A 9792-nucleotide genomic window follows, 5' to 3' on the forward strand; every position below is an offset into this window, starting at 1 on the left:
GCCATAAGTAAGGAAACTCCACAGGACACACTTGCCTGGGGCATTCCTGCACGCAAGAGCTACTCCGTACCCGCTGAGCTGTGGCAACAGGTCTTGGTATTAGACAGTATGGCTGTTAGTTTTTTTTCTTTTGATTTTCATTTATTAGACCAAGAGAGAGATGGAGAGATTGTCCATTCACGGGCTCACTCCCCAAACGCCTGGGTCGGGCTGAAGCCAGGAGCTGGGAGCGCAGCCTGGGTCTCCCACGTGGGCAGCAGTGACCCAACCCCCAAGCCGGCTGCCTTCCAGGGAGCTGGAGCAGAGTTGGAACTCAAACCCAGAAAGTCTGGTCTGGAAGGCGGGGGTGCCGGGGGCGTCTCAATGGCCCCAAATGCCCGTCCCTCGGCATACAACTGCTTTTCTGTCCGAGGCCAAGGACGCTCACTTTTTCACGTAAGGGGAACACTTCATGGCTTCTCTTTGGCGGCTGGGAATCGCCAGCATCACTGCTTTTGCACTCCGGGGCCCTTCTGAAGTAAAATAAGGGTGACCTGCACGCAAGTCCTGGGGTGCCCTGACAGTCCAGCTGGTGACCGAGACCCAGGCGGACAAAGGGGTGACTCAGTGGGACAGGGTGTGATGGCCTAAGATGTCATCAGGCTGCTCAGAATGTCACACCACTTAACACGCTGTGTGTGTCTGGAATTTTCCATTCAGAGCTTTCAGAGATCACGTATCTGAACCTGCAGGAAGGGTACCTGTGGGTGAGGGCAGGCAGACCACTGCGTCTAAGTGGGTTCTGGCTACCCCCAATCCAGCTTCTTGCTGGTGCATCCCGGGAGGCAGCAGGTGATAACCCAAGTGCTTGCGTCCCTGCCACCCACGCGGGAGACCTGGATGGAGCTCCCAGCTCCCTGGCTTCACCCTGGCCCAACCCCAGCTGTCGTGGTCATTTGGGGTGAGAACCAGCAGATGGGAGAGTTCTCTCTCTGTCTCTGTCTCCCTCTCTCTCTATCACTCTGCCTTTCAAATAGATAAATCCTTAAGAAATAGCGCATGCAGCATCCAACGGCTTGAGTAGCTCAGGTAATTATGGGATGCAGACGGCCCTGGAGGAGTCAGTGGAACCCCCTAGCAGGGGTATTGTCGACGGGGTGCCGTTCTGCCTCCCAGCCAACGCCTGCCAACGTCTGAAGACGCCAGGGATCCTGGACTGGGGGATGGGACGCACATCGGGTGGCCGGAGGCTTGGGGGGGGAGGGGGAGGGCTCTGCCTCGTGTCCTGCTCTCACGGCAGAGGCACCACACTCGAGTGCCAGCGCCGGTGACAGCCAGGGGGCAGGGTCCTGATTTAGATGGCTGAGGTTATCACCCAAAGTCACGACTGACACAGGGAAGCGGGGCCCTGATGGGGAGGCGCCCCACACCCACACCTGGCAAATTCAGGTCAAGACTGTGTGAACCCCCAAGGTGGCCTTAGCTGTTTTCTAACACATGAAAAAGAATGGACGAGGAAGTGGCCCTGCTGGCGGGGGGTGGGGGGCTGCTTTAGGAGATGGGCTCTGTTCTGGAAAAAAAAGAGGAAGGGGGCTTTCTGTGCCACCAACAGGGTGGGGCTGAGTCCGGGCGGGCGTGGTCCTGGACCGGCACCCCTGGGAAGGCGCAGCTCCCTGGGGAGCAGCCAGAGGCCCCGTGGCACAGCAAGCTCCGGGCTCCCCACGGCCCAGGAGGGCAGGAGGAGGAGGATGGTGAGCAGAGGGGCAGCCTGCTAGTGTCTGGGGCTGCTGGGCCCTGGCCCTGCCCAGCAGGTGATGTAGAAAGCTTGCGAGCATGTAGGGGACAGGGGCAGGTGCCGTCACCGGGATCCCTCCCTGAACGATGGCTCCTGGGAGGGGGACTCTGACCCCAGGGTGCAGCAAGTGTCAGGTTTGCTCTCAGGTGAGCAGACTCACCTTGGTCCCCAGGCGCCCCCTGGCATTCACCTACCACCCACAAAGCCATGGGGCTCCCTGCAGGAACCCTGTGCCCTGGGGGTAGTGCCTACTGTCCAAAGTCAGGACGAAGCCAATGAGCAGAGCTAGGGATAGCAAAATGAACTGGATGGTGGGCCAGAGGGGCTTGGTCTTCTCTCCTTGGGAGCAGGCCTGCACGCAGAGCTAGGTACCAGGATGGGGGTGGGGCAGTCCTGCGAAGATGGGGACTGCATTTTTTTTTTTAAACTGCCCATGTGTCAGAGCCAGGCCGGCCGCGACCTGAGACGGGACAGGTGTGGGGGATCTGGGAAGAGGCTGCCGCTAGGATTTCCCGAGCAGTCAACTGAGCTTGTGCAGGTGGCCCAGCACCCCCACTGCTTCCAACCACACTGCCTTGGCCTGGCACAGCCACACAGGAGATGGGCTCCTGACTGTGAAATGCAAAACAGGAAACAAACCCTCCACAACCCCCGGCACGATCAGAGACCAGGTTCATCTACTTCCGGGACACAAGGACAATCAGGCGGCTGCTTGGGAGCTGCAGGGTGACATCGGGCCACGCTTCCCAGGACAGAATAGTCCCCGACACCCAGGCCATCCCGCTCGTGAAACTGACCGCCCTTCCACGGGCCAGTGACACCCAGCCGAAGGCCGCGGCCTCTGGGTCGCGTGTGCTCTGCCACTTCCGCCTGGCCTGGGAGCCCAGAGTCAGTGCCCACCTGGGGTCTGTGCTCCCTCTCATCAGTGGGAATATTCAGGGTGGACCCCGTCACCAAATCCTGCTTTTAAGTGCCTGTCTGTTCATGTCTCCACCTGTCAATCAATCCACAGTGGCAGGAGCCAGGGGCTGTGCGCCCGCCCATTCCACAGATGAGGGCACGGAGGCCCAAGGAGGTTCGGTGTCACCCCCAAGGTGTCACACACCCTTTCGGCCAGGGACGGATGGGGCCATCAGAGCCCCCGCAATCCTGGTCAACAGCCTCACCTCCTTATCCCTACAGGATGCCGAGGTTACTTTGTTACTTATTTTTTTTTCTAAGAGAAAAGTTTAAAAGGCTGCAGTCATTCAAATGGAGTGGAAACTGTTGCAATTCAGTGCTGGTCAGCTGCCCCGGGGCGGGCCTGCCCTCCGTGGAGCTCTGGGCTGGCTCCCAGGCCAGCACTGTGGTATGTGTGCCATCTTTGTGTCCCCGGGCCTCCGGGTCTCTGGCTCTTTCCCGAGGCTCCTCTCCCTGGCCCTTCCCTGCACCTCACTGCCCAGGCCTCATGGGGCCGGTTTCCTGTGCCCTGGCTTGGGTGCAGCGCGGCTCTGGGCACGGCTGTAGGCCGGCGGGGGCCTCTGCAGCTGTGCGGAGAGGCAGACAGAGGGCTCCTACACGGGGTGGCTGAATGAAGCCTCAGAGGTTTTCAGAGGGCTGAAGCCCTCCCAGCCCCAGGAGCCGTGCCTGGCGCTGCTGGCACCAAGCAGGGGGTGGCAGCCGGCGGACAATGGGACATTCTCTGGCCTTACCACGTGCGTGCCCGCCTCCTGCCAACGCTCAGCCCTGGATACATCCACAAGGAGGGATTTCCTGGGAGGCGGCGGGCGGGGAGCAGGGCCAAGGCCAGGTGGCCGGGGTGGGGGAGCTCCCTGCTCGCCCCACCCTGTCCACCCACTCGCTTGGCCTTGAGGCCGGCATCCGGGTGCCCGGTGCAGGTGTAGTTGGTGCCTGAACTGTTCTCCCGGTTGAAGGAGGCGGGGTCCGGCAGGGAGGTGGGGACACAGGCGGCCTGTGGTCCTCTTGGCAATGCGGGTCGGAGGGTAGCCGGCCATGGCGCCCAAGATGGAGGCGCCCAGTGGCTCGTACCCCATGGCCAGGCAGGTGCTGGTGATGGCCGCGGGGCCTGGCTGCAGGTGCTGGACACCGACCATCTCTCCCAGGCTGACCTGCGGGGCGTGTGGCTGGGGGAGGGGACGACGGACGGAGAATCCGCCCACCATTTGTCTTGCACAAGCGCCTGTGCTTCCTCCCTAAGGAAAAGGGCCAGCCGGTTCCCGCTAGATCAGGCATTTCACCACGCACAAACGGGAGACTTCGCTCACGGGCCGCACCTCCTACGGCAGCAGGCCTGCTGTTTCACCAAGAAGAGGGCTAAGTGGTCTGACGGCAGACAAGGGCGGGACTTCCGGTACCATGCCTGAAAGGGGCGGGACTTCCTGTTACACCAGGAAACGGGCAGGGCATCCCTCTCTTTTATGTAACATATACGCAGTCTCCTGTCAGATAGCTAGAACATGTGAGCAGCGTCCTATCCCATATCCACAAGGGGCAGGAATTCCTGTTACAGCAGGAAAAGGGGTGGGAAGTCTCACTGATTTATGCTAGACATGGGCGGGATTTCCTGTCTCCTATCTGAAAGGGGGCGGGACTTCCTGTTTCACTGGGAAAAGGGGCGGGGCATCTCCCTGTTCTTCCTCCATGGTGAGCATGACTTCCTGTTGCACCAGGGAACGTGGGCTAACTTCGGGGATTTTCTTTGCAGAGATACCAAGACAGAGGGAAAGATATCTTCCATCCAATGATTCACTTACCAAATGGCTGCAATAGCCAGGGCTGGGCCAGGCCAAAGCCAGAAGCCAGGAGCCCCATCCGGGTCTCCCAGGTGGGTGCAGGGGCCCAAGCACAGGGGATGCTGGTGTCCCAGACAGTGGGTTAACCCACTGTGCCACAACGCCAGTGCCGAACAGCCTCCTGAGACGCCCTCATTCCATCTCAGAGTGCCAGGTTCAAGTCCCGGCTGCTCTGCTTCTGATCCAGCTCCGTGCTAATGTGCCTGGGAAGGCAGTGGAAATGGCCCAAGTGCTTGGGTCCCTGCCGTCCACGTGGGAGACCCGGATGGAGGTCCTGGCTCCTGGCTTTGGCCTGGCCCAGCCGTGGCTGACGTGGCCACTTGGGATGTGAACCAGTGGATGGAAGACCTCTCTCTCCTCTCTCTCTGCCTTTCCTTCTCTCTCTGTGTAACTCTGACTTTCAGATAAATAAATGAAATTTTTTTTTTGACAGGCAGAGTGGACAGTGGGAGAGAGAGACAGAGAGAACGGTCTTCCTTTGCCGTTGGTTCACCATCCAATGGCTGCCACAGCCGGCGCACTGTGGCCGGTGCACCGCGCTGATCCGAAGCCAGGAGCCAGGTGCTTCTCCTGGTCTCCCATGGGGTGCAGGGCCCAAGCACCTGGGCCATCCTCCACTGCACTCCCTGGCCACAGCAGAGAGCTGGCCTGGAAGAGGGGCAACCGGGACAGAATCTGGTGCCCCGACTGGGACTAGAACCCGGTGTGCCGGCGCCGCAAGGCAGAGGATTAGCCTAGTGAGCCGCAGCGCCGGCCTAAGTGAATCTTTTTCAAAACAATGTTTTCAATCTGCATGTGCGGGTGGGGACCTGGCAGCTAGGGAGGGACATGCATGTAAGTGCAACACAGACCCAGCTGCACACACATACAACACGTGCAGCCAGCCGTACACGGGGACATGCAACGGGACACTCAGAGAGACCCAGACACACAACCCAAAGACAGAACCTGCCCACAGACACCAGCACTGGGTGTGTGTGGGGGGTGTGCACTCGCACGGCGGGCATGCGAGCCCTGGGGCACCCCCCCACTGGGTAAGCGCACACAGGCCCTGGGGCTGGGGGCTGGTGGGGAAGGGGCTCAGCCTGCATCAGACAGAACACGTCCAGAGTCACCAGCGTTTTGGTGGCCTGTGCTGGGGCAGGGCCATGGCCACGTGGGCGGGGGTGTCCACCTGGATGGGGCCACGCCTGGGAGAAGCGGCCGAAGCACCCGCAGCCCCCTCTTCCTGGTGGGCGTTGCTTCGAGACACTAGCAAGGGAAGTGGGATTGGGCGGGGCCCGGGAGGGAGATGGCTGGGAATGGGCGGAGCCTGTGGAGAATGACAGGGAAGTGGGCAGGACCTGGGAGGCAGATGGCTCGGAAGTGGGCGGGGACTAGGCTGAATGACAGGGAGAGTGGGAGGGACTGAAGAGTGAACAGGAGCCGGGAGGCTGAACCTGCGGGGCGGGGGGAGGCTTGGGAGACTGACAGGGAAGTGGGCGGGGACTAGGCTGAATGACAAGGAAGTGGGCAGGGCCCTGCAGACTGACAGCTAGGAAGTGGGCGGGGCCGCGAGAGAATGACGGCGGACGTGGGCTGGTTTGGGAGCCCGGGGTCCCCTCTGGAGCGGTCGGGCCCACCTTTTTCTTGGACCCGCGGGCCTCAGCGCTCCTGACCTTGGGCAATCCCTGCGCGGTCACTTTCCGGCCGAGAGCAGGGGCTGGGCCGGCGGGGCCCTGGACTCTGCGTCCAACGGCCGCCCCGCCCCCTGCCCTCGCCGCGCCTCATTGGCCGGGCACGGCCCCTGGACTTGGCGGGTCTCCCCCGGGTGCCCGGAGCCGGGCCGGGGCGGGCGGGGGTCCCTGTGCCCCGGCGCTCCTGGCTTCCAGCGCGTCCTGCCTCCCGGATCTCTGTTCCCGCAGCCAGGGCCCCTCTCCCCCTCTCCCCGCCCCCCAGGGCGCTTTCCCACCTCCCGGCCCCGAACCCTCCGCACCTCGGCGCCTGCACCCCGGGGACTCCTGTGGTCCCGCGCTGAGGCTCCGGGTCCGCCAGAGGGCGTCCTGCGCCCACCCTGGGCGTCGCGGGATCCAGACTCGGGGCCCCCAGAAAGAGCAGGTCTCCTCGGGGTGGTGGTGGGGGGGGGTCTTAGGCGGTCTTGCGGCTGGGGCATGGGCCCATCGCGGTGGGTGGGTCTTGGCTTGTCCTCTGGGTAGAGTGGGTGCTGGGTGGTCTTGGGGTGGGACCTGGGTCTCCCTATGTGGCTTTGGGTAGTCTGAAGGTTGGTGCCTGTTGTGTGTGTCTTGGACTGTGTGTCCCTCTGTCTTTGTGTGTGTGATTGTGGCTGTGCACCAACCGGGTGCCCACGCTGTATCAGTGTGATTTTGTGCGTGCTTGGGTTGTGTGTCCGAGTCCCCCACATGTGTGTCCGAGTCCCCCACATGCGTGTCCTGGCACGGGGCCCGCTCTGGTGCCCGTCCTGGGTTTCTGTGGTGGAGTCTCCGGGTGGCAGCCTCGGGGTGTGCTGGTGTGCGTGGGAGCGTGTGTCTGTGGGGCCATGCTCTGTTCATGCCCCTGATGACACACCCTGCGCCTTTGTGTGTGTGTGTGTGTGTGCATGCGTGTCTGTGGACTTCCTTCGGTTTCTCCCAGTGTGTGTCTTTTTGTGTCCTGTGTCTCTCCAAGGGGCTGCCTCCCATGGTGGCTGGGAGAGCCCCTCCCGGAGCAGGTGGCTGGCTTCCCAGCAAGGAGCTGGCTCCTCCTGCCCCTAGGAGGAGGGGTCCTGGTCCCCTCCCCGGTCTGCCTGGGTCTTCCCCATCCCTGGCTCCCCCGCCCCCAGCAGGGGAACACCACTTCCTGCCTTTGATGTCACGGGTGCTAAATTTTCCCTTCTTCCAAACAGCCCTCACCGCCAGTTTCTGTTTGGGTGTGTGTCTTCTTGGTCATGATTCTGTGCTTCATGTTAAAAAAAGAAAGAAAGAAAAAAACCCGAATGCATGGAAAATGCATTCAGACACAATTGTATTCAGTGAAGGGCTCACACCCTCTGGTCCCTGCCCTCTCCCGTTTCGGTTCACCTTCCAGAAATATTTAAACCAAGAGAGGGTGCCGAGGAGGGAGCTGGTGTTCCAGACACAGCCCCCTGCGTCTTGCTGGCTCTGCCCGTGGCTGGAGACGGTTACTGACCCAGGGCTGCTTCGGCTCTGAGAGCAGCAATGTGCTTTGTACTGGCTGTTGAGGTCACTTCCACTCTGAATGACCTGGCCACAGACACCCCTGCCCCTCTGTCTCTCTGCAAGTTTTTGGACCTTGGTGGTGTCCCCCCTCCCCCCTTTCCAGGTGCATTAGCAGGGAGCTGTATGGCAAGTGGAACAGCCAGGGACTTGACCAGAGCTCCAATATGGGATGCCAGCCACGGTGGGCAGAGGCTTAACCCGCTACACCACAACGCCGGCCCGGGACTCCATGGTTCTGAATGACAGTCCCACGAGCTGGTCCCATTTCATAGATGGGAAAACCAAGGCACAGACAAATAGAGGAATGTTTCCACCCAGGTCCTGGTGCGGCTAGCGAGAGGCAGAGCTGGGATGGGAAGCCGAGGGGGTTCGGTTTCCTCACCTGGAAAGAACACCCATGCGCATCTGGGTTCGGGGCCACAGCTCCACCTTGGAGGTGCACAGTCCCCGATGCCACACAGCTGAGTTGCTTTGCACAGTTGCACCTGGCGGTTGGCGTGCCCACAGCCCACGTGCACACTCTCACATGGGAGGGCTGTTTGGCCCCAGGGATCTGCTCTTTCCAGGGACTAATTTAGGTGACGTCATCCCTCTCTGCCCCCTCCACCTTCTGCAGGTGTGGATTCCCACAGCTCAGTTCCTCCTTCCTGCAACACCCACTGTGCGCTTGGCGAGCCCAGCTGAGCCAGGACCCAGGCCCCCTGAAAGTCCACCGATCCAAGCGCCAGCTCTGCTCTGGCTGCTCGGCTTCCGATCCAGCTCCCTGCTGGTGGCCTGGGAAGACAGCAGTGATGGCCCAAGTGCTCGGGCCCCTGCACCCACAGGGGAGTCCGGGATGCAGTCCCTGGCCCCTCCCCTTCAGCCTGCCCCTGGCTGTTGTGGGTACTTGGGGAGTGAGCCAGTGGATGGAAGATTCTCTTTCTCTGTTTCTCTTTTCTACTCTGCTTTTCAAATAAATAAATCTAAAAAGAAAAAAGAAGCAAATGTGCTAGTGATATGAGGGGTTCTTCAAAAAGTTCATGGAAATTGGAATTAAAAGACATTTTGAGGGGTGAACAACTATTGAAATGGATGCACAGATTTTTATAATATTCAATGTTAACTTTTTGAAGTCCCCTATTTTTAAATAATTTTATAATTTATTTGAAAGGCAGAGCAATGGCGGGGCGGGGGTGGGGTGGGGAGAATGAGAGCTCCTAGCCACTGGTTCAGTTCCCAGATGGCCATAACAGCCAGGACTGGGCCAGGCCAAAGCCAGGAACCAGAACTCTATCCAGGTCTCCCACGTGGGAGGCAGGGACCCAAGCACTTGGGCCTTCATCTGCTGCCTCCCAGGGTGTGTGCATTAGCAGGAAGCTGAACTTGGCAGTCAGAGGTGGGACTGGATCTCTGGCACTCCAATCCGGGGTGTGGGTGCATGCATGGACTTTGAAAAATTTTGTACACACAAATAAACTTCTCTTCCCATGCCATTTCCACGAATGTCTTCAAGTCCCCCACATATCTCCTCCTCTCTCCATCACAGTGGAAAAACCGTTTGTTCTCCAAGAGAGTGGGAGACAGGGGAGCGTCTGGACGGATGGACAGAGCTGAGAGTGAGGGCCCATGCTGGAATCAGGAATGTTCACCGAGTCTGGGCTGTGAGAGTTGGGATTGAGACACAGGTGTGTGCATTTGGCACCGTGGTCTTATGCACACAAGCCAACGTCCCATTCAGAGGGCCTGGGTTCAAGGCCAGCTGTGCCTCCCTACTGTTCATACCCTGGGGAGGCAGCAGGTGATGGCTCAAGTCCTGGGTCCCTGCCACTCATGTGGGAGACCCAGATTGTGTCTGGTTTGCTGGCTTTGGCCTGGCCCAGCCCTGGCTGCTGGGAGTATATGGAGGAGCCCTCTCTGTCTGTCCCTCCCTCCCTCCCTCTGTCTCTGTCTCACACACACATACAGCATTCAGGACAGAGGATGAGAAGGTGCCTGGCCAAGGAGTCTGACCAGCCAGGAGGACGGACGGATG

Source organism: Oryctolagus cuniculus, chromosome 16, assembly GCF_964237555.1.
Source record: "Oryctolagus cuniculus chromosome 16, mOryCun1.1, whole genome shotgun sequence".
Lineage (NCBI taxonomy): Eukaryota > Metazoa > Chordata > Mammalia > Lagomorpha > Leporidae > Oryctolagus > Oryctolagus cuniculus.